Below are 22,766 nucleotides of genomic sequence, written 5' to 3' on the forward strand. Positions count from 1 at the left end.
GGGACACGGGTTCTGAGCCCTGGTCCGGGAAGATCCCACATGCCGCGGAGCAACTAAGCCCGTGCGCCACAACTACTGAGCCTGCGCGCTAGAGCCCTAGAGCCACAACTACTGAGCCCCGTGTGCCACAACTACTGAAGCCCACGCGCCTAGACCCCGTGCTCTGCAACAAGAGAAGCCACCACAATGAGAAACCTGTGCACCACAACGAAGAGTAGCCCTGGCTCGCCACAACTAGAGAAAGCCTGTGTGCAGCAACGAAGCAAAAATAAATAATAAATAAATTAAAAAAGAAAAAAAGGATGTAAGGTCCATGGAAGCAAGGGTTTAAAAAAAAAATCCTATACATCAATAAAGGAAAGATAACCAAAACAGCAAACGAAAGCCAGGTAGGTGACGAGGTCAGTGGCAGAGCTGGGGGTGGAACCCAGGCAGCAGGGCTCCGAGCCTGTGCCCACAAGCTCTAGCCCACACTGCTACACCCTGCACTGGGACATGGGGGCGGGGACTGAATTGGGGGTCACAGTGAGGAGGTCCCTTTCCTTGTCCCTTGCCCTCCTGCACTCCATGTTCCCTCTGGGGGAGGTGGGGAGAGAGGCGTCCCCATCCGCCTGGGGCTCCCAGGCTCAGGACACAAGGGGTAAGATCTGCGGAGCAGGGCTGGGGAAGGCCCGAGGCAGAGGAAGAGGAATATTCCAAAAGATCCCTCCCTCCTCCCAGGCCTTGCTCTCTGCTCTCGAAGAGTTTAGCTTTCCTGGAAATCAAGGACTCAGCTGCCGAGGAACTCGTCAGACCTGTTTGTGTCCCCAGGAACCAGGCCAGAGCCAAGCTTTTGGAGGGAGTGGGAGCCATGGCTACCTGCTCCCCCGTCTGGCAGCTCCGGGCTGCCCTACTCCGTGACACCAGGCCTGCTGGCCCTGCATCGGCCCGGCTCCACGAGGACACGGGGTGGCCAGTGGGGAAGGCCGGAGGCGCTCCATGCAGCTCAGGAGGGGAGACTGGGAGCCTTTCCTTTGCTCATTCATTCCTCCACCCTTCAGACAGCTGTCCACTTACACCCACTCTGTTCCAGGGCCCAGACGCAATCAGTAGCGCCTATAACACCCAGCTGGGCTCTGGGTGGGGGACCCACAGGGACAGGAGGCTCCAGTGGCCTAGGGCAAAGAAGGCGGGAGGGGAGTGGGGGACCAGTCGTGAGGCTATTGGTGGCTCCAAGGCCCTGGCCTCTGCTTCTCTTGGCGTTTTTCACAGCATTGCTTGCTCAGGGTCCCTCCCCTTCCAGCTGGGGCTCATTGGTGGTCTTGGCTGCCCCTGACCTGGGCCTACCACCAGCTGCCTTCAGTCTCCATGACTCTCTGTCTAGTTCCCGAGGGACACCTGGGTTGGCACTCCACGACCCCTAGATGGGTTCCTCTGGGTCCTCCTCTGGTCCAGGCAGCTGGGGTGGTCCACAGAGCTGCCCCTTCCAGGGGTGGGGGCTGAGGCTCCTGAAAGCCAGAGAGAAATTGACTCCTCCCTCCTGAGTCATCATATCTGGAATCACCTTTTTAAAGGTACAAGAACTACTTGTGGCCTCCCCCACCTGCCCACCTGCCCCTTTACCACCATCTTTATGGCTCCGTGCTTCCCTGCACAGCCTCATTCAGCTCCTTGAGTGCCCTACATTCCCTCCTGCCACAGGGCCTTTGCATATGCTGCTCCTGCTGCCTAGGACACTCTCCCACCCACTCTCCCACTCTCCCATTGGATAAGTGCCCAGTTACCCCTACTCAGCTTTCTGCTCTCAGCTCCATGTCACATGCCCTGTCCCTGAGGCCTGGAATAGGTCAAATCCCCTTCTGTGTACTTTCATGGCACCAAGTACTTTTGCTGGGGAGATGTACATGATGTTGGTCTTCCCCAGAGAGCTGTAAGCCTGGGATCAGGTTGGATTTTGCCCATCACTCTACCCCTAGCAACCCTCACTGGACCTGGCACAAAACAGACTCTTGGGAAACATTTAACCAACTCCAGGAGGCCCAGAAAGCTGATCTTGAGGTGCATGAGGCCACTGGAGGGGGCTTCTGTGGCCAGCACTGAGGTCTGGGCCTCCAGGAAGACACCACGGGCCAGAGGCTGAGGTCAGGGCCTGCACCCAGGCCAAAGCCATGCCCGAGGCTCCATGGGACCTGCCTGTCTGTCTGGGCCTTAGTCTCCGCATAGGCAGAATGGGACCCTGTGGTTGTCTGGGTCCCAGGGATTTCCAGCTCCTCGGCAGCAGCAAACCCTGAGGCCGTGGCCATCCCCGAAGGTGACCTGTCTCGTAAGCTGGCCAGGCTGGCTCTCCTGGAATGCTTGGTGGCCCCAGCGCGCCCTGGAAGGTGACGGGCAGCAAGCCCAGGCGAGGCCATGGCAGGTCTCCGAGTCCCCAGGGAGCTGCGTGCAGGGATCCTGCCCTGCCCTGGTCCCGCCAGCTCCCCCAGCCAGCTGGGTCTTATTGAGGGTAATTAGCCCAGTGAGACGCCTGGGTCTGGACCTTTCATTTTCCACTGTGATCCGTTAACTGGGGCCTTCGGACAGTGGCCCCCATATAAATCACGAGGGGGTCACTGTTAAGAGAAATGGCAAATTCCTTCCACCCGTGTGGCTGGCTAAATTGATCCTGAGAGCAGATTCCCTCCTGGCGCTCACTCAAGAATGGCCAAGTCCTTTGAAGGTCTTTCCAGGGTGGACCCCGGGGCTTAGAGCCGGCTGGGCGGGGAATCTCCCCGGGAGGCTCTGCTAACCGCGGGCGGGTGGGGCCCCTCCAGGACCTCGTGGCTGCTGCAGAGACCCTGCCTGATGCGGCTCCACCATCACTCTGTCTCCGTGGCAACCCTGGGGGCGACTCTGCACCTCTTCACAGCCAGGAAGTGGCAGGGGTGGGGGGCTGGGGGGAGCCAATGGTGTCCTGAGCCAGGAACGGGGACGCTAGACCTCAGAGCAGTAATGAAACACCCCGGTGGAATTTCAGGCCTGGGGGTGGGGAAGGCAAGCAGTGAGGTTCCGAGGGGACGCCCCAGTAGCCATAGAGCCTGTCTGGTGGGAAAACTACTCCATTCCCTCTGTGAGCTGAGCCCTGGGCTGGGCTAAGATTTCAGTCTGGCTGAGGGTTCATCTGGGCCTCCCGGGACCCCTAAGTATCTGTGTCTATTCGTCTCTTCCTGTCTGTCTCACACATGCAGCCCTCAAGTCTCACTTGACAAAGGTGAAGGGAAGCTGAAGGCGGGGAGGCCAGGATCAGGGATGAGGGAGGTTGGGGAGTGTCCTGTGAGTCTGTGCACGCAGGGTGGGGAAAACCTATTTTCTTTAAAATTTATGTAGTTATTAATTTTTGGCTGTGTTTGGTCTTCGTTGCTGTGCACGGGTTTTCTCTAGTTGCGGCGAGCGGGGGCTACTCTTCGTTGCAGTGCGTGGGCTTCTCATTGCGGTGGCTTCTCTTGTTGCAGAGCACGGGCTCTAGGTGCGAGGGCTTCAGTAGTTGTGGCTCGTGGGCTCTAGAGCACAGGCTCAGTAGTTGTGGCGCAAGGGCTTAGTTGCTCCGCAGCATGGGGGATCTTCCTGGACCAGGGCTGGAACCCATGTCCCCTGCATTGGCAGGCGGATTCTTAACCACTGCGCCACCAGGGAAATCCGGGAAAACTTATTTTCAAATCCCTGTCCTGGGGCAGAGCGTGGAACTGGCTCAGGTGTCCCACAAGGCAGAGCCGGGCAGGTGTCTGGAGGAACAGGGACCCAGCCTTTGGACCTCTCTGGCTTTCTGAGCCATCCTGGGGACAGGCTCCTTAGTAGGGAGTGAACTACCCGTGACTGGAGGTATGCAAGCCGGAGATGGTGAACACGCGGTAGGGATGGGGCTTTCTGGCTTTTAGAACCTGAGTTGCTCCTCAGGGCAGAAAGATAGGGGTACATAAAGCACCTAGCTCATTGCCTGGTGCACAGTGGGGTATCCCTCCCCCCACACCCACGTGGCTTCACTGTGGTCCAGCTGGAATCACAGAGCCCAGGGCAGGCTGAGCCAGAAGAACCCTTGGTGACCAGATGAGGAAGCCAAGGCCCAGAGGGAGCTCCCCCTTCCCAGCTCCAGACCTACCACATTCCTTCCCTCTTTCCGTTCACACCCCTGAACATGGTCAGGATCACATTCCTGTCCAAGACCTGTTATTGGGGTGATGGGCTCTAATGCGTGTGTGTCAGTGGGACAGAGCGGGGGGCATGTTCGCATGCAGCCTCTTGGGTGATGATGGGGGACTGTCAGATGTGATTTGGGGCCTGTGGCGGATCGTGGGGGACCTGGGGCTCCTTAGTGACCAAGAAGAGGGCATCCAGGAGACGGGCTGTGTCTTGCTGAGCAGGTCCCTCCGTCTCTGGGCCCCAGACTTCTCGGTACCACGAGGATGCTGGACTGGGCTGGGGAAGCCCATGGCGCGGGCCTGGCAGTGGGGCCGGGAGGGACAGGCCGGCCTGGAGCCGCCCTAATCGGGGGCTTAGCTCCGACTTCACAGCTGGCGGCCTCAGCTTCATTGGAATTGTCCAGCCATGGTGGGGGTGGAGAGGGGGTGCCTGGTTCCCATCAAGCTCCAGAGGGCCCTTGGAGGGTGGAGTGGGTGGCAGGAGGACAGGGCTGAAGATCTCAATTGGAGCATCTGGGGTTGGAGAGCCTCAGCGCCTTATGGCTGTGTGACCTCAGGCCAATGGCTTAACCACTCTGGGCCCTCGTATTTCTCATTAGAGAAACAGGGCGAGTGGTACATCCCTCTGAGGGCAGCACCCGGTGTAGGGCCTGGCCCTGGGTGGTGGCCTCAGTCTGCAAGGCCTGGTGTGTAAGCTCTCACTCTGGCTGCGAGGGTGGCCCTTATGGCCCCACAGCGCCATCTATTGACGGCTGAGGAGCCTGGCCCGGCTCCGGCTTCCCCAAGGCCTTTAGAGGCCTGCATCTTCGAAGCAGTCATGGGTGCAAGGTTAAAAGTGCAATTTGAGGGCAGACAAGTTGGCATGTGAGTCCCGGCTGCCTCAGTTCCATTTCTGGCTGGAAGACAAGGCAAGCTCGTTTACCTCCAGATTCCTGCAAAAGGCAGCAGCAGCACTTACGAGCACCCTCTGTGTACCAGGCGCTGTGCTTCACATGCATTCACACGTAGAACTCCTCAACAACCACGGGAAGTAGAGCCTACTACTATCCCCTTTTACAGATGGGGAAACTGAGACCAGAGAGGGTAAGACACTGGCCCTAGGCTGCACAGTAAGTGGCAGAGCTGGGATTTGAACCCAGGCAGTCTAGGTCCTCATCCCCTACTTGTCACCACAGGCTAAGACACACAGCATAGCTGCCTTGCAAGTTTGCGGGTAAGAGTTACTCTTGGTAGTTGGGCTGAAACCCTTGGTTCAAGTGGTGTGTCACAGTGACTCCAGCACAGGAGTTGCGGTTGCCCTGGGTTCTCGTCCTGGCTCCACTATTCACTCGCTAGCTGTGGGGCCTGGGTGCCTCAGTGTCCTCATGGATGGCTCAGCGCAAGGGTCAGAGATGACGCATGGAAGGGACACCCAGCTCCTGGCAACCGTGAGCGCCTCATTGTTCTCAGGTCCCAGGGATGTCCTTGCTCTGAGCAGGTGGGGCCCTGCTGGTCCACGTGTACCCGGAGATGGTTGGTCCACAAAGCCATCCTCACACTGCCACAGTCCTGCATCCCTGGGGCACCAGAAGGCTGGCAACTGGGGAGGAGCTGGGCGTTCAGAGGGAAGGGAACTTCATCCTGGTTCCCGCATCCGGGAGAGAGGGCTGAGGCTGCCTGAGCCCTGGGGCCTTGAGTGGAGGGAGAAGCAGCCGTGGAGGGACCTCATCTGTCGAGCCCGCCTCACACCTTCCTCCAGCTTTGGTGGGAGAAGTTTCCCTCTTCTTGTAGGCCTCCGGGGTCCCCTGCATAGCCTAACCCTACCACCCACTTGGGAATCCGGGGTCTCCCAGGACAATGATGGGGGTGGGAGGAAATGCCTCCCACCATCTGTTTGTGATCTGCTCTGAGACCCCTTGTTTTCTGGTCCGCAAAGGGGGTTACATTATACCTCCAGCCACTTCCAGCTCGAAAGCTCCCACCTTTCCCTTCCTCCCACAGTGGGCCCATCGAGGTGTTGGATTAGCCAAGGACATGGTCCTAGGCCTCCAAACACCTCCACTGGGGAGCAAGCTTCCTGGCCACCACGGTGGGGGATGGAAGGGCCAAGGATGGGGCCACAAGGCTCAGGCTGCTGGGATGGCCGTCTCGGTCCAGCCTCCCTCTTTCCATATGGGCCTCCGTTGAGTGGAATGCCCTTCCTGGAAGTGCCCCCATCAGCTCTGTAATTACTGTTTTTTCTCCTTCCTGCCCCATCTCCAAGCTTAAAGTGTTTGCCAGAGATAGGAGTCTGCTGTAGAAGCAGGAGGCCTGGGCCAGCTTGAGCATCGCCAAATAAAATGGAAAGGAAAGTGGGGGCCCCAGAAACCCGCTGTCCAGTTTGGGAGACTTGGAGATGAGACCATAGATCAAGCTGGCCCAGAGGAGCGCTGACCGGGGGCCGTGGGCACTCCCTGGGCCACCATCCAGAGGCCCTCCTGGATGGAGCCTGTCTCTATGCGACCTGCCAGTGAGGGGGTGAGCTCCCTGTCACCGAGTGCTGGGGCGGGGGTCGGCCTGAGCCACCTGGTACTTAGCCCTTGACAGTCTCCACAACATTTGGACCCCCACTCTGAGGTTCAGGCCTGCCACCATCTGGGAGGTGGGCCAGGCAGGCAGGAGAGCCCATTTTACAGATGAGAAAGCTGAGGCCCAGAGAGGAAAAGCGACTTGCCTTTGGACATGCAGGCAGGAAGTGGCAGAATAAACCCCAGAGGCTGAGGCTGAGGACTCTGGGCCCAGTGCTCTCCCCATTGCCTGCCCTAGGGGTCTAGTCCCTGGCTCTGGGCTGTTTCCTGGGGGTGGGCACAGAGGACATGGGTGCCCAAAGAGTGCTCAGGGATGCGGCAGGTCATGGACCCCGAGGCAGACACCAGGGAAATGGTGAAGGTCTAGGACGAGGGGGCGTTTTAGACGGCCCGGGGATGAAGCAAAGAGGTGGACTCAGAGGCGGGTGATGGGCAGTGCCTGAGGCTGGAGAGAAACTGACGATTTTTGAACACCTGGGTGCCAGGCCCTGTGCCTGGGGCTTCATGTGTGATCTCTCTGAAACCTCTCTTTAGCGCTGTGATAACTGAAAATAGATTCTGACAAAGACCTCATCTCCTAAATACACTTTTTAAAAATCCTACAGATCAATCATGGAACAACAACAACCCCAAATCTACAAAAACCCAGGTAGGTGACAAAAAAAAAAATCCAGATGGCAAATAAAGACGAGGTGTTCAACGTCATTCCTCATAAGGAAAACGCAAATTAAAACGTCAGTGAGGTACACACCCCCCAGAATGGCTAAAATGAAAAAGATGGTGCGTATAGTATTCCCATCCTGCCAGTGAGGAAGCTGAGGCTCAGAGAAGCTAAGACCCCCGTCCAATGGCCAAGGATGCCCAGGGCCTCCTGCCCTCCAAGCCCGCCATCTTTCTACTCGTAAGGGTGTGGCAGGACTGCCTTTTGCTGACCAGAGACTTCCTGAATGCCTCAGTCACTTTGCAAACCACCAGTGGGCACCTCCTTTGGCCAGGTCCATGCTGGGGGCTGGGAGTCAGGGCCAGCTCACCCCTGGTCTCTGTTCCAGAGCAGCTGTATCCATAAACCGCCCACATATGGGCTGCACAGAGTCCTGGGGGGCCTGGAGGACGGAGCGCTTGCTGCCAGGGCCAGAGGGAGAAGCCTGGGCCCCGATGAGCCTGAATTGCCAGAACAGGAGGAGCTTCGGGGGGGCCAGCAGATGGCCAAGTTCACGAGTGATCAGGAGGCAGGCCCTGAGACTGAGAGAAGCCCTCAGGGTCAGATGGCAGGGCCTTGGGCCTCCAGCCAGAGCTGGAAGTTTATCCTGAGGGCACTGGGAGCTGCCCTCCAGGGCTTGGGGGCCCACATGGGCAATGTGGCCTGGCCTTCCCTCCAGGGAATGGATGGCAGGCCAGTGTTGCCATCCACAGAAGTCGTGACAGAAGCCACTGCTGGACACGAGGCTGGGCGCAGGGAGAGGTGTGCGTGCCCCGTCCTGGTCTCCTGTCCTGCGGGCACTCGGAGAAGCCGGAGGCCACTGTCCCGTCTTTGCAGGGGGAGCCAAGTAATTGTGCCAGGAGGACAGAGGGCAGTGGCTTCTTTGGCCATCTGAGTTCCATTGCTTCTGGGTCAGTTTTGGCTCCCGGGCCATACCCTGTGAGCTCACAGAACAGTCGGGCGTCCCATGAGCTGCCGGCCAGGGAATTCTCCATCCAAGCGGGAGTCAGCTGCTCCCCCTGGCTGGTCCCTCCCCTTCAGAGAGCTGGTGGCCATCAGGGGACGAAGCCCGGACCCAAAGTCCCTCTAGCTCCAGCCCCAGCTGGGCCCGGTGTGTTATGGCCACCGGTTTGTGGTGGTGTGTGTCTGCCTGGTGTCACCAGTCAGCTTTGTCAAAGTCGACCAACCGGAGCAGACGGGCTGCCGGGTCCCAGGGAGCAGGGCCTAGGGGCCTGGGCCACCTCTGGCCCGGTGCTTGGCGGGTCCTGGGCCCCAGTCGGGCCTGGGCTTGCCGTCAGTGTGGACACCCTGCTGCCTGCCTGTGCAGCCCGCGGCCCCACCCATCTGTGCCCCTTTCTGGGCTGGAATGTGAGTCCGTGGAGTGAAGTGCCGGCCAGGCCCCGGAGGCCCGGGGGCCTGTGATTTGTGTCCTGCACATGGGTCATCAAAGGCTTTACGAGGCCCGCTGGCAGGCCCTCTGCGTTTCCAAAAGGTGAGATCATGCACCTGAAAGCAGGCCCGCCTGGCCCTGCGCCCTGAATGGGCTTCTTGTTCTCCAGAACCCGGCTGTCAGCTTCTGGCTTGTGAAAGGGAGGTGGCTCTGTCAGCCGCTCCTGCCCGGCCCGAGGCCCTGCCAGAGGCCGGGCAAGGGTGGGGCAGCTCAGGCGTGACCCTGAATGTGCCCACCCGGTCGGGAGGCCCTGATCCCTCTGCATCCCTGGTCCCAACAGGCTGGGCGTGGGGAGGGGGTGCCGCATCACGGAAACCTACACTGTTTGGCCCACTCAGCATCCTTGGGGCTTCTGATCGTCACCGCTCAGTAAGGGCTGTGGAGACCCTTCATTCAGCAGCTGGGCTCTGATACCTCCCCTGGCATCCAGCCATCTGCCCTGGAGGGGCTTCCAGCCCAAGAAGCAGAAGGACAATAAGTGGGTCTCAATGGTTTGATACGGCAGGTGGGATCTTAGAAGGATGAGCACAGAGGAGGGGGTGAATGCTGGCCTGGGGGTGGGGGAAGGCTTTGTGGAAGGGGAGCTATGGTAGGGGCGGGGCTCACGGCTGACTCAAAGGTCTGCAGGGGCACCGGTGGAGGGCAGGAAGGCAGGCAGGGCACGAGGAGGGGGACAGCTGCTGTGACCCCTCCCAGAGAGAGGCATGAGGCCTGGAGCGCTGGCCAGGGCAGGATGGTGGGGGGGAGGTGGGGGCAGGGGAAGGAGGAGGCGTCTGCCTGGATGCTTAAGTGGGTGACCCTGTCCAGCTGGGCCCTCTTTTCAATTTTTAATCCCTTTCTTCAAAATCCTCCATTCCTCCCCATCATCAGAAAGTTTCATTTTGACCTCTCCTCGAATGCTTTCTCAGCATTCCTCCCATAATTTGTTAAATTTTTGTACACTCTTTGACCATTTTCATATTTCTTCGAACTTTCAAACTTTCAAATAAACAAATAAATAAGCCAAAAAGTCCACAATTTTTTTTTTTTTTTAATACTTAGTGGACCAAGGAAATAAATGCTTAGAAACACATACAAATCTTTTGATGCCGTGTTTGAAGTTCAAAATGATGAGGCACATTTAATGTCCTCCAGCAGAGGTTGGTAAACTTCCTGTAAAGGACCAGACAGTAGATCTTTTAGACTCTGCAGCCATTTGGTCTCTGCCACGACCACAGAAGTTGGCCGTTGTGCAAAAACAGCCATGGATCATACGCACACAAATGACGCACACCTGTGCTCCAATCACACTTTACGTGCCGAAATTTCAATTTCATATAATTTTTATGCACCAGTCACCGAATCATATCCTTCTTTTTATTTTCCAGCCACTTAAAAAATGTGAAAACCAGGACTTCCCTGGTGGCGCAGTGGTTAAGAATCCGCCTGCCAATGCAGAGGACATGGGTTCGAGCCCCGGTCTGGGAAGATCCCACATGCCATGGAGCTACTAAGCCCGTGTGCCACAACTACTGAGCCTGCGCTCTAGAGCCCGTGAGCCACAACTACTGAGCCCACATGCCGCAACTACTGAGCCCGCACATCTAGAGCGCAACAAAGAGAAGCCACCGCAATGAGAAGCCCACGCACTGCATTGAAGAGTAGCCCTCACTCACCTTGACTAGAGAAAGCCCACGCACAGCAACAAAGACCCAACACAGCCAAAAATAAACAAATAAATAAATTTTTTTTAAAAAGTAAAAACCATTCTTTCCTTGTGGGTTGCACAAAAACAGGCAGCTGGCTGTTTTCTGTAGTTTGGGGACTCCTGTTCTATAGTGTAGAATGGTTAATCTTTTGAAAAATAGTAGTTAAATACTTAGAAATGCATACACATCTGGTAAATGCATATACTATATGTTTTAGTTACTTGTTGCTGCAACAGAGTGTCCCAAAATTTGGTCGTTTAAAACAGAAACAATCTTGCTAAATCTCGTGATCCTGTGAGTTGACTGTGCTCAGCTTGGAGGTTCTTCTGCAAGTGATGTTCGTTTGGGCTGCAGCCACCCAGGGGCTCGACTGGGCTGGAATATCCCAGTGGCTCATTCACGTCACAGGCAACTGATGTTGGAAGTTGGCTGGGACTTTAGCTGGCGCTGTCAACCAGAGTGCCTGAATGTGGCTTCTCCACATGCTTGACCATGACGGCTAGATTCCAAGAGGGGGTTTTCTAAGAGGGAAGAAGCAGAAGCGGCCAGTCTCCTTAAAGGCCGTGACTGGAACTGGCACAGTGTCCCTTCCAGGGCACGCTAGGGGTTAAGCATAGCCCATCCACTCAAGCAGAAGCGGGCTGAAGCCCATTTAAGGACTTAGGGCTAAAGCAAACCTGCTCCCTGGATTCCAGGAGCTCCTAGGGCAGCCGGCCCATGAATAGTTTGACAGGATCAGGGCAGAGGCCTGTGCTAAGGGCTGGGGGCACCGAACATTCTGGGAGGTGGACTCCGAGTCAGGATTTCAGAGGAGGTGAGGCAGGGCTGAACCTGGAAGAAGGTGCTGGAGCTGGCCAGGTAGAGAAAGAAAAGGCTGTTGGGCTTCCCTGGCGGCACAGTGGTTAAGAACCTGCCTGCTAACGCAGGGGACACAGGTTTGAGCCCTGGTCCGGGAAGATCCCACATGCTGCGGAGCAACTAAGCCCATGGGCCACAACTACTGAAGCCCGTATGCTTAGAGCCTGTGCTCCGCAACAAGAGAAGCCACCGCAGTGAGAAGCCCTTGCACGGCAACCAAGAGTAGCCCCTGCTCGCTGCAACTAGAGAAAGCCTGCGCGCAACAACGAAGACCCAATGCAGCCAAAAATAAAAAAATAAAATAAAATAAATACATTTATAAAAAAAAAAAAAAAAAAGAAAAGGCTGTTGATTCCAGGCCCGGGCTGTGCAAGGGACCCCAGGCCACAGCTGCTCGGCCCCCCTGTGGGTCAAGCCAGGCATCCGGGGCAGCTGCAGAGGGGGATGGGGGGTGGAGGGGTGGACCAGGCCAGGGGAGCTGGCAGGCATGAATCTGCAGGGCTTTGAGCTCCAGGCTGCAGAGTTGGGACCTTGTCTGAGGCACTGGGGAGACATGAAGGGTGCAGATGTGAGGGGGTCTCCCCAAGGAGAGAGGAAGGTGCTGGCCTTCACCCAGACGACCACTGGGCCCCTCCTATCCTGGGCTCCCCCTCAGCACCATGCCACCCCCTGACACCATGACCTTGGCCAGGCCTGGGCCCCAGAGCCACCCGCATCGGGCAGCAGAAAAGCCAGCCAGCCAGAGGCCCACGCACGACTGCCCACCTGGGCGTATAGCCCCGGCTGCCGATGGGCCGCCAGCCGTGCTGGGACACCCCAGGGTCTCCACAGGGGAGGCCCCGGCGCTCCCTAGGCCCGGGTGTGTGGCCCAGGCTCTCAGTGCCTTTCTGAGAATCCCCGAAGAAGAAAGAAATCAAAGGCTGGGGATTGAAAAACAAGGATGGGGAGATATAAAACAAGATTTCTATTGAAATAATTTCCTCTAATTGCTGGTAAGAGACATTAATTTTCCTTTTGAGGCTCCCCGCGGCCCCGGGCGCCCCGGGACGTGCCAAGGTGGCAGCCTGTCTAGCCGGATTATCTCAGCGCCCGTCCACAGGGCTGGCACGGCACCCACGGCGGGGGCGGGCTGGGTGCTGCTCAGCTCAGGGCTGGGGGGGCCCGGAGTGGAGAGGGAGGTGGGGAGGGAGGAAGCCCCTGATCTGGGGGCTGAAGAACGAGGGGCCTACGGGGCTCTGTGTCTCGGGCAGGCCCCCTGGTCTGGCCCCACCCGGGATGGACGCAGGGATGTTGGGACCCCAGGAGGCCTGGGCCCCTCTTCTTTGCTGTGAAACCACTGGGCTTTGGACACGGGGCATCGGCGGGGTGGAGGCCTGAGAAACTACTTCCTCACCTCTTCTGCCCTTGACCGTGGCCCCCACAGAGGACAGGTGAGGCCAGCACGGGTGAGACCAGGGTGACAGAGGCCTGCGTGAGCGCCCGCCTGTCCACGGCTCTGCACGGCTCCCCTGGGGGAGGTACGCCTCATTATTACACCCATTTGACAGAGGTGAACACTGAGGTTCCAGGTCTGGGATAGGTCCCACTGTAAGAGGGAGGCTGAATGGAGCTTCTGTCCCCAAGCCCAGGGCCCTTCCCATCACACCCCGGTCCTCAGACAGCAGTGGGGAAAAATGCAGGGGACAATCCAGATTCTTTAGCAGTGCCTTCAAGGCAGTCCTCGTCTGTTCCCACCTCTCTCACCTGTTCTCTACGTGTCCCTGCTCCTGGTCCCTCCATCAGCTGGGCTGGAGGCTTCCTCTGGGTTCCCCCAGCGCCAGGCTTCCTCTCCCAGCACCCGTCACACACAGCGACTGCCCTGGCCCCTCACTGGCTGGTGCTCCCTCCCTCCTGGGGGCACCTCGGTGTCTGGGCTGCATCTGAGCTCCCTCTGTGTCCCACACCAGCCTGGGGCCCACGTCCACCGGTGTGCACGGGGGATGCCAGGTGGAAGGAAAGCCCCAGGCTGCAAGGCTGTGGTGTGGAATCTTTCAGCGGGTGGGGGATCTCATGTCATCTTTTACCCTAAGAGATTTTTCCTTCCCTTTTGATCCCTCGCGATTTATGAAAAATAGAACACATGTGTTCCTGATTAATTTCTACAAAATCACAGAAATGTTGACTTTTTAAGAGAGTCATTTTATGTGGAGTCTCCTCTTAGATTCTTTCAAGACTTCCTCCGCCAGGGAAGTTGAGTTTGGGGAGGAGACGGGTCACCCTGCCACCCTCCAACCTTCCATCGACACAAGAAGCAGCTGTGTCACAAAGGCTGACCCTGGTGGCCAGGTGTCCAGGGGTAGACAGTCCTCACTTACAGTCCTCCTCGGCTCCTCGTGGCCCTTAGGATAAAGTCCAGGCTCCTTAGCCTGGCATTCAAGGGCTATGCAACCCAGCTCTCCCGGCAACTCTGGGTCCCCCTCTTCTCCCTCGAGCACCCTAATATCCAGCCTCATGGAACTTCTACTTGCTCCTAAAACATTCCATTCCGTTCCTCTCTCTATCTCTTTGCACATACTGTTCCCTCTGCTGGGAATGCTCTCCCTCAACTTTTTCCACCTAACAAACTTCTACTGATCCTTCTAAACCCAGGTTCAATGTGTCCTCATCTGTTCGGCGTTGGCTGCCTAGCCCAGGCAGCCCCCCGTGCTTACCCCAGCATTCTAAGTATTGAGTCCTCATTTGACCAAAGAGGTCCAGTCGCACCGCCTTTGGCCTGCCTCTTAGGGTCACCAACCCGGGCACGCAAAGATGAAAGGCTGGTATGTCATGGTAAGAAGTAATTAAAGGGGACAGGCAAACCCTCCCCAAATGAAAGCCAGGCACAGTGTTTATTTTTGGTGTTTTATGGGGTGATTTTGAGGACGGGAGATGGAAAAAGAGAATTCCACTAGGAATAAGCAGCAGATTTCATCATTGGGCTGGGAGGAAGGAGAGAGGAGAAACAGTCCCTCTGGTCCAGCTCACCATTGGGCTCCACCTGGGTCCAGAGGAACTGAGTTGCTGCCCTGGCCCAGAGCTGGTCCCAGGCAGGATTTTAGACCCCAGCAGAGGTCCCCTGGCTCCCCACCTTCCACCCCCATGCCCATCCCCACCCCGAACCCTGTTCTCAAGTGTTTTGTAGCTGATCTTGTAAGCTGGATAGATTGAATACAGATCTCCATTTTACAGATGAGCAAGCTGAGGCCCAGGAATGAAAGCATCAGCTTAGGCCACATGCTCAGTTAGTAGCCGGGCAAGGATTGGAACATGGGGCATCTGCCCCTACCGCTTAGGCTGATTCTTTCTAGCCCAGCTGTCTCCAGCCATGGGAGAGTGGCCCTCGGGGTCTCCAACCTCCCACCCTGATAGCAGAGGGCACCAAATCAGTCTGTTTCCTCCAGCTGCACCAGGCCCTGGCCTCCTGGACTTCCTGCTTCCAAGCCTTACCATGACCTGCTGCTTCTATGCATGAGGAAGGGGGGCAGAAGTCATGAGGAGTTCCAGCTGTGAAATCACATGGCCCTGCTGCGGGAGGCTGTTAAGTGGGTGGGCGGGCTCTGAGACAAGGAAGACCCTCCTATGCCAGATCACCTCCTCCCTATCCAGCCACAGTTCAGAGAACCACCTACCCTCTCCCCAAATGCTAGAGCCAGGGAAATCACAGAGGGCTTCCTGTAGGTGGGGCCCAGCTGTGGGTGGGAGCCATCCTCTTGAGTAATGGGAGCCTGAAGCCACAATGGAGGCTGGGAGGAACCAGGGGTTGGGAAAGAATAGGAACTGCTAAGTGCTGGTAGGAGGAGCGGGTGGTGGGAGCGTGAGGGGAGAGAGCTTGGCTCGCAGGGAGCATGCAGTGTATCACGGAAAACTGCATGACCTTGGGTGAGTCCCACTTCCTGAGCACCTAGTAGGAACCTGGCTCTGTGTCCTTCACAACCAGGCCCCAAAGAAGGCATGATGGCAAATGCTTTATCCATGAGCAGGGACCAACATACACCATTTTGGAAGAGGGCTGGGGGTAAATCCCCCACCAGCCAATACTGATCTAGATTCATCTCTGACATCTTGAGCTTCTACTAGAGCCCTTCCTTGCTGTCTCTTGTGAATTGCATTTAATTAAACATTTTCAACCACTCTGGCAGGAATGTAAATGCTCACCAATCAGCCATGTGCTTCTCTATTTCCCAGCATCCTTTGCGATTAGCCTGGGGCCATGTGACTGGTTCTGGCCAATAGGATGTGAGCGGAGGTGACTCGCATCCCTTCTGGGCTGAAGCTGTTATGAGCCAATGTGTCTCCATGTCTCTCTTCTCCCGCTGTGGCAATCTCGGAGGGCCTCTCGTTCCAGATAATGAAGCTATGAGATGGAAGAAGGCCTCCACATCGGACTTTGCAGCAAAAATTAAACTTTTGTGTTGGGTTATGCACAAACTTAGGTTTGAGGCTTTCTCTAACGCTGGTTACCTGTGCATTATTACCCTGAATAACACAATCCTGGGAAATAGGAATTATTGTTTCCATCTCGCAAATGAGCACACTGAGGGCCAGAAAAGGGACTTGGCTGAAATCTCTAGAACCACTGTCAGTCCACTGTGCCCAGCTCCAGACCCTGTGAGGTGTTCCCGGCCCCTTGCATTGTCAGCGTATTAACAATAGCCCACAGAGGCACAAGCCCAGGAGACGGAGAGGCAGAGAACAGCTACAGCCTGCTTTGAAAAAACTGCATGTTGTGAAAACCCCATGAGGCTTGTGTAAACCACGATGTGCAGGGTGACTGCTGTTCAGAAAAGCACAAAGGACGCCTAAAATGGGCCGGACGCCTGGGTGCCTCAGGGGAGAAGCAGGATGCGTGCGGGGCATGAGGGCAGCGTGTGAGGCCAGCTGCCGGACGCTCCACCTGCAGCATGACGCACGGCAGGTAGGGGCCGGCAGGATGACAGAGACAAGGCAGAGATAGGGCCTGATTTACGGGCACCAGGGAAGAAAATGCAGCCAAGATTTATGGGGGCTCAAGTGACTCGTTGGAGCCGAGTTTATTATCCATCATGTGCATCTGAATGTGTATTTATGGCTTTCCAAATGATTCTGTCTCGCTGAAAATTATGTGCAAAGAACATCAACAGCAGTTCATCTGCATTGAGAAAGGCTGATCCAGAGTGGAGTTCAAGGCCTCTCCTCATCGGCCAGGGAGGCTGGGGGCTGGTCTCCTTTGTGTGCGCACAGGTTCGAGAAGCGGACACGGGTCAGTGGACGCTCTGAGCCCGGCCTTGCATTGGAGCCAGCATGCGGAGATGGACCCAGCTCACAGGGCGCTCGCTGTCTGCCCGGCACTGTACCAGGCACTGAGCCAGGTGCTAGAGCTCACAGTTACACTGAGGAGGCAGGGAGGGTGAGAATACTAACTCTGCCACTTCACTGCTGGGTGACCCTGGGCAAGGTACTTAACCTCTCTGAGCCTCAGTTTCTTCACCAAGAAAATGGGAGTAACAATGATGGCTACCCCAGACAGTAAATTAGGAGGCATACAAGATACTGCCTGCAAAGTTCCTGGGTTCTCTGATCAGAGGGAATTTTTTTTCTTTCAGAGTTTTAGGTGCATGTGGGTCTACTGGAACCCCAGGAATGCAGATTCCTAACAGGGGCTTGTCTCAGGACAGAGACAGTTAAAAGTGAAAGAAAAAAACTGGGATCACCACACCCCCACCCACCAGGTTCTCAGTCTTGCAAGATGCCCCATTCCTGGTTCTCCTGCCAGAAGACAGGGTTTTTCTTAGAGCTTATTCTGTTTTCGTTCACTTCACTTCACTTCCAGGATTTGGGTTATGCTAAAGTTTAACCCAGGAGATGTGGAGAAAAACAAACAAACAAACAAACCAGAAAACTCACAGCTATTTCAGTCATTCTTTGCATTTGGATTTCCCTCCCCAGTCCGCTTCTTAGGATTGACTTTCCAGAGTCCTCAGATAGCTGCTTTATGTATTCTGTCCAAGCTTTTTAATTCTCATCAGTGGGAGAGGTAAGGTGGAATGTGCCTACACTCTCTTAGCTGGATCCAGGAAGTCCTATAACTGGGATTGGTATAACACATTCAGTGACCTTGTTAAACTCACTTACTAATGCTAACAAGTTGCTCACAAATTTAAAAAAAGTTTTTAATGCAAAAATCTCTTCATCTGTGAATAGCAGCAATTTGTTTCCTCCAATCTTTATATCATTTTCTTGCCTTACCAAAGGGGTTGGCAAACTTTTTCTGTAAGGGCCAGATAGTACATATTTTAGGCTTTGCCGGCCATATGGTTTCTGCTGCAACTACTCAGATCTTCATTGTAGTGTGAAAGCAGCTATAGATAATATATAAATGAATGGGCATGGCTGTGTTCCTATAATATTTTCTGTACACAAACAGGTGGGAAGGAAGCACTTCCGGAACGACAGAGTAAGGATTTCCAAAAATATGCTACTTCATAAAAGCAATGAAAATGCTGGCAAAAATTGTCAAAATCAACTTTTTCATGGCTCTAGAAATTAACCAAAGGCGTTAAACACTTGAGGAGTGTTTTGTTTTGTTTTGTTTTTTAAATTATATGGCCAAATCACAGTCAGAACAGCAAGCTTTGTGAAGTGTTAACTTGCCTTATTCCCATTTCCCTTTTCACAGCTCCACTGTAGGTTTTGAAAAGCAATAGCCTCACAACTATGGTGGTTGTGAAAACCAGTAGCCCAGCAGCTACTAGAAGGGAAAGAAAAGGTTTGGAGCTTCCCCAAAAACCCCATGGCCAGAGAATTGTCACTGTTTGACCTGTCTGGCAGCTCCCTGAAAAGCTGCATTCTCAGGGATTGTCTTTATTTGGCCTCAGTCTTTGCTCTGTGTGCCCTAGCTCCAGGGCATTTGTCAAAAACAATCAGCTGCAATTGTTTAATTTTGTAGCTGCCTGAAGTGGCGATACTAGTTGGGGCTAAAGAAAATATTAAAAGGAAAAGCTGGCAAATGAGATGTCCATAGGGGGCTTTGAAAAGCTCCAACATATTCTTGGGTTGCTTGAAGGCCATATGCATGTGCATAGCTCTGCACACGCCCAGGAAAGACCTGTGACGGACCTAATTTCTCACCTCTGGCTGACCTTGAGGCTCTGCACAATCAGGAAGTGAAAGCTAAGGCTAGAGCATTGAAGGTATGCCCCATCACATATACAAAGCCCCTCAACAAAGGCTGGAAGACTTAATGGTTTAAGGGATTTAAGGAAATCTCTATCTAATCATTAGCTGACCACTAAGCTAACTGAGCAGAAACTTCAGTGGCCAAACACAACAAAGAACACAGATTTTGCAGAATTAGTTCAGGAAAGTCACTAAAGAAATAAACAGTAGCAGCAACAATAACAACAAATCCTTGGCAAATGGTGTTGCATGGGAGGGGGGAGATCTGATTTCCAGATTCGCCTCATTATATTATTTTAAATGTCCAGTTTTCAACAAAAATTTATGAGACATGCAAAGACACAGGAAAGTATGGCCCATGCACAGGAAACTGTTCCTGAGGAAGCCTAAACACTGGACTTACTAGACAAAGACTTTATTTTTTATTTTTTAAATTTTTTAATATTTCTGTTGCATTTCTTTTATTTATTTATTTATTTATTATTTATTTACTTATTTTTATTTATTTTTGGCTGCTTTGGTTCTTCGTTGCTGTGCACGGCTTTCTCTAGTTGCGATGAGGGGGGGCTACTCTTTGTTCCAGTGCGCAGACTTCTCATTGCGGTGGCTTCTCTTGTTGCGGAGCAGGGGCTCTAGGCACGCGGGCTTCAGTAGTTGTGGCTCGCAGGCTCTAGAGCACAGGCTCAGTAGTTGTGGCACATGGGCTTAGTTGCTCCACGGCATGTGGGATCTTCCCAAACCAGGGCTCAAACCCGTGTCCCCTGAATTGGCAGGTAGATTCTTAACCACTGCGCCACCAGGGAAGCCCTAGACAAAGTCTTTAAATACACTGTTATAAAGATGTGCAAAGAACTAAAGGAAACCAGGTCTAAAGAATTAAAGGAACAACACTAGTAACCAACTGAACCTAAATAGACATCTACAGAGCATTCCAACCAACATCAGAACACATATTCTTCTCAAGTGCACATGGAATCATATGTTGGAATCATATGTTAGGCCATAAAACAAGGCTAAATAAATTTAAAAGGAATGAAATCATACAGCATGTGTTCTCCTGTCTCAACAGAATGAAATTAGAAATCCATAGCAGAAGTATATTTGCAAATATGTGGAAATTAACTAACACACTCTTAAATAACTAATGGGTCAAAGAAGAAATCACAAGGAAATTAGAAAATACTTTGGGATGAATAAAAATGAAAACACAATATACCCAAACTTGTGAGATGCAGCTAAAGCAATGCTGAGAGGGAGTGTTATAGTTCTAATTGCCTATATTTAAACAGAATAAAGATTTCAAACCAATAACCTAAATTTTTACCTTATAGGAATACAATAGAGAAAAAACAAAACACAAAGTTTGGTTCTTTGAAAAGATCAGAAAATTTGACAAACCTTTCGGTAGACTGACCAAGAAAAAAAGAGAGAAGAGTCAAATTACTAAAATCAGAAATGAAAGTGGGGATATTATTACTGACTTTACAGAAATAAAAAGGATTATAAGAGAATACCAGGAATAAGAGTATGCCAGAAATTATATAACCTAGATGAAATGAACAAATTTCCAGCAATCACCAATCTGGGTGACTGTATTTTTCTAGTCTAATTACTCTGGGTAGTATCTCCAGTACAATGTTTAATATAAGTGGTGAGAGAGGAAAATCTCATTGGTGTTTTACTGGGCATTTCTTTGATTACCAGCGAAGGTGAATATTTTAAAATATGTTTATTGCCTTTTTTAATTTCTTCTTTTGTGCATTTCTTTTTGGCCATTTTTCTATTAGAACATTCATTTTTATTTATTTGTAATTGCTTTTTTAAACATTTATTTATTTATTTATTATTTATTTTTGGCTGCATTGGGTCTTTGTTGCTGTGTGTGGGCTTTCTCTAGTTGCGGCGAGCGGGGGCTACTCTTCGATGCGGTGCGTGGGCTTCTCACTGTGGTGGCTTCTCTTGTTGCGGAACACAGGCTCTAGGTGCGCGGGCTCAGTAGTTGAGGCACACGGGCTTAGTTGCTCCGCAGCATGTGGGATATTCCCAGACCAGGGCTCAAACCTGTGTCTCCTGCATTGGCAAGCAGATTCTTAACCACTGCGGCACCAGGCAAGTCCTGTAATTGCTTTTTATATATGACCCTTTGTCATATTTGTTGCAACTATCTTAGCCTTATTTGTAGTTCCCCAATAAATTTAATTAAAATGTTCTTTAAAATACAAAGTGATTTAGTTATATGTATTAAATTCGACCTATCTTATTCTTTTTATTTTTTCCACTGCTTTTATGTTTAGAAGTCTTTAGTCACCCCAAGATCAAATATTTGTCTATAATTTCTTCTCGTTTTTTAAATAATTTCCCTTTTTACATCGAATTCTTTAAATCGTCTGGAATTTATACTGAAGTATGGTGTGAAGGAAAGAGCTAATTTTATTTCTTTCCAAATAGCTAAGCAAATGTCCCGGCATAATTTATTGAATAATCTGTTCTTTCCCCACAGATTTGCAATGCCACCTCAGTAAGTTGAGATGCGGTGATCACCTTGGCAACAGGGCTGTGTTAAAAGCATTTGTTCTCACCAAGTGGAGGGCTGGTGCCCAGCAGGGCTCAGTCTGGCCTCACTGCACATCTTCCCTAATTAAGATGCACTTTTTGGTTTTGTCTTTTTACAAAAAAAAATTCTCCTTTTATAGCCATGATGCCAAAAGAAAATTAAGGCCAAGGTCCTTTCACGTCTGATCTGTTATGAGCTGGGCCTGCCAGAGTGGTTGGAGCATGGTGGGGGGGTGCATGGATGGTGGGGTGAGAAAGTGGAGAGTGATGTACTCCTGATACATCCTGAGGACCTGGATGGATGTCACCAAGGTCCTTGAATAGCTGAAGGGCGGGGGTGGAACGGTTATGTCTGAGAATACAGCTCTGATGTAAAACAAAGCAGAGACTTCCGCTGTTGGCCCAGAGGAGCCCAGCCTGGGGCCCTAAGCATTCCCTCCCCTCCTGGGAAGGCAGCTTCTGCCACCAACAGGCAGCAAAGCTCACACTGCCCGTTCTCTGGGGTTTTGGCCTTAGGTTCCCAGAGTTCTCCTTCCCTATCAGGTATCTGTGTCCAGGCTGGAGGGGATGAGACCTGGACCTGAGCTCGTTTGCCAAGAGCAGGAGAAGGAGTCCTCCTCTGGGGAAGCGCCAGGGAGCCTGAGCCCAGCAGGGGAGACCGTGAAGATGCTTGATAACCACCCTGAATGCTGGGTGACCGCAAAGCCACCTACTGTGAGAGGAGAGTGAGCAAGAGGCCATGGCAAGCTATGGTGGGAAGACACAGAAGCCTTGGTGGGAACACGCAGAAGCCGTGGTGGGAAGACGCAGAAGCCGTGGTGGGAAGACGCAGAAGCCGTGGTGGGAAGACGCAGAAGCCGTGGTGGGAAGACGCAGAAGCCGTGGTGGGAAGACGCAGAAGCCGTGGTGGGAAGACGCAGAAGCCGTGGAGGGAACACGCAGAAGCCGTGGTGGGAAGACGCAGAAGCCGTGGTGGGAACACGCAGAAGCCGTGGTGGGAAGACGCAGAAGCCGTGGTGGGAAGACGCAGAAGCCGTGGTGGGAAGACGCAGAAGCCGTGGAGGGAACACGCAGAAGCCGTGGTGGGAACACGCAGAAGCCGTGGTGGGAAGACGCAGAAGCCGTGGTGGGAACACGCAGAAGCCGTGGTGGGAAGACGCAGAAGCCGTGGTGGGAAGACGCAGAAGCCGTGGTGGGAAGACGCAGAAGCCGTGGTGGGAAGACGCAGAAGCCGTGGTGGGAAGACGCAGAAGCCGTGGTGGGAAGACGCAGAAGCCGTGGTGGGAACACGCAGAAGCCGTGGAGGGAACACGCAGAAGCCACGAGCAGGCAGAAGCCATGAGGCCGGAGACAGACAGCGAATCGTGGTGAGAGGAGGGATGGACACGCGGCAGAGCCATGAGAATCACCAACCTGCTCCCGCTGCAGAGGTACCCAGGGCTGACTCAGATCCAGCGCTATTCCCTTGGGGCCTGCCCCTGCTCCCGCCCATATCCTTTGGGTCCCCTGCGGTCCCTGGAGCCTTACAATAAGCCCTGTTACTCTCGGAGGCACTTGGAATGGGTTCATCTTGCTTATAACCAAAGCAGCCCCAATCACAGTCAGTGTGAGGGGCCCCAGCCTGGTGCCCTTGGCCTTCCACTTGGC

Source organism: Balaenoptera borealis, assembly GCF_965194805.1.
Source record: "Balaenoptera borealis genome assembly, chromosome: 16".
NCBI classification, from domain to species: Eukaryota; Metazoa; Chordata; class Mammalia; order Artiodactyla; family Balaenopteridae; genus Balaenoptera; species Balaenoptera borealis.